Source organism: Cynoglossus semilaevis, chromosome 13, assembly GCF_000523025.1.
Source record: "Cynoglossus semilaevis isolate Cse_v1.0 chromosome 13, Cse_v1.0, whole genome shotgun sequence".
NCBI classification, from domain to species: Eukaryota; Metazoa; Chordata; class Actinopteri; order Pleuronectiformes; family Cynoglossidae; genus Cynoglossus; species Cynoglossus semilaevis.
In genome coordinates this window covers 17,579,284-17,581,972 of record NC_024319.1, presented here as the reverse complement: position 1 = coordinate 17,581,972, position 2,689 = coordinate 17,579,284, and positions in this window count along the sequence as shown.

The following is a 2,689-nucleotide window of genomic DNA, read 5'->3' as shown; positions in this document are numbered from 1 at the left end:
GGGAAGTTGAAATACAGATACATTTAAAAAAAAAAAAAAAGCACCTAATAACTGCACCTAATGCGTAGATGATGTAAGGGGTGATTGATTTATGCACCGAAACAAATGCAAACCTCTTCAAAAGATTTGTTTATTTATTGGTAAATGCTAGCCATTTCCGGTGTTCTCTTCTCATTTTTAAGCTATTTTAAAAAAATATATGTACATATATGTGTATATAGGTAGGTGTCAAAAATAAGATAATTGCTTAAAATATACAACTAGAACTTTGTTTCGTTGCTCTGGTAGGATTATTACTATAGTTACGGTGTATGTATATATATATGTGTGTATAAGTAGGTGTCAAAATTAAGATAATTGCTTCTTTTTTTTGGTCTGATAAGATTATTACTATAGTTACGGTGTTTCCGGAAAGCCCGACCATTTACGTTTTGAAGGAGAGTAACGTTTGTGCAGTGAGTATGTTATTATGTTCGCAATACATACTTAAATACATAAATACATAAATAAATACACCGTATCGTGTACGTAATGTTTAGTGCGAGTGACTAAAGGAATTAAGGAACGATGCGTCGTAAAAAGGTCTGTTTCGTACGTTAAACGGGTGAGTTGGGGGGTTTTTGTTCTTTCTTTTTTTTTTTTTTTACCCCCTTATAAAACCTGTTGTTTATTGTTCCTCCACCATCTGATAAACGGTCACAGTGGATCAACCGCTCTCTCCGTAGTCAGTCACGTGGCTGAACTACGAAGTCCTATACATACATACATACATACATACATACATACATACATATATACATACATACATACATATATATGCAATATTAATCAATACAAAATATTAATTCATTGTATTTTATTAGTGTTAGTGTTTCGACGTCCTGCGTAACACACGCAGGACGTCGAAACACTAACACAACAAAACCACAAAGACAACAACAAGGCGAGAAGAAAAAAAAAAAAAAAAAAAACACCACTCAGCCCTGCTGTGCGCAAACTCTCTAAATGGGTCTCGGACAGTCGGGGGGAAAGTGTTGTTTTTGTCGGTTTGTTGGAGCGTTGGCACAAAAGGCCGCAGTTGTAATTGTCAGTGCCGGTGTTGGCCTCTCAAGGCTCTTTTCAGGCCGAGTCAGCGGGTGAACGGTGATTGTCTTTCCAGATATTGACTCCCCTCGGTTGGTCCTGCGAAGGTAACTATTTTAAAAAACACTCCCAGCCGTGTGTATGTGTGTATGCAAGAGAGAGAGAGAGAGAGAGAGAGAGACTATGTGCGTATCTGTATCCCACTAACATAGTTAACGCAAAACTGTGTAGGAAAAGGCAATTGAAAATCTATCACCTCTGTGAGAAAAACCGCGAAAATCGTAAAACACAAAATTTTGAAACAAAAAAAATGACTATGAATTTGAATGAATATGACGGATTAGGATTAGCATGTGGATCATTTTTTTTAATTAAGAGAAATAATGTAATAATAATGAACATATAATAACAACACAACAACAACAACTAATAATAATAACAATAACAACAACAACAATAATAATAACAACAGACATGTCATTATCAAATTCAGTTGATTTTCCCAAAGCGCGAAAAAAAAAAAAAAACAGCCACTAATGGACTGGAAACAAAGACTCACTTCAGCCGGGCCGCCCGGGCTAAATTGCCAGGGGCAACAGAGTTAGCTCTGTGCTGTTGTTAATTGCTATCACATGTAACCTTACCTGTTGTCCAATTAGCCCCATGACTCGCTATTAGGGAGATTCCACGAGCTGTAGGCCAGTGACCGAGGGCATCTCTGAGCTGTTATGTGTGAGAAGGGGGGGGTAATAACAATAAGAGCAATTCTACGCCGTGAGGAAAAAATAATCATGGAAGTGAACTTTACTATAGTTGAGATCCTCTGTTTTTATGTTTATATTTTTAGATCAACTGCAGTACAAGGTTTTTTTTAAAACTGTATTGTGTTCTTAAGCACAAGGCAGAAATATAACGATAATATAAATGAATTTATTATAGAATCCTTTGGAATAAATTTGCCGGCCCGATTAAAAATCTCAGCGGGCCGCATCTGGCCCCCGGGCCTTAGTTTGCCCATGCCTGCGCTGGCAGTATAATGGAAGATTAAGACCCAGGAACACAACATTAACAATAATTAATTGATGTTTTACATAAAATTATAAGTTAGGCATGGGTGTCATGTGTGCTGGTATTTTTTTTTTTTTTTGGTGGAATTTATTTGTTTGTGTTTAGATTTATTTTAAACAACAATGTTAAAACTATAATAGAGCCACATTACAGACTTATTTTTAGCATGTAGAGCTACATGATCTCTGTTTGTAAATGCCCAAAAAACTGTTGCATCCAACTCACAGTACCTCCTAGCCCCGTGCACCTGCAGTGCACGTAAGCTAGCAGCTCCGTTTACTTTTGGTTTCAGTTGAAGTTATCAACCGTCGCTGCCCAAGCCTGAGCCAGACTGAATCAGGTTGTCGACTGACTTACGGGACTGAACGGGATTCCGACGCCAGAAGGCGCCAAACGAAAGAGAATCCAGAATGAATTATTAAACCTGCAGTAATATGACTCATCAGAATAAAAGTTGTGCGAGCTAATAAGTGTTTGATGATTTTCGTTGGGTGCTCAGTGATGGATGACCGCACCAGCTGGTGCACGGAGCTCTGGT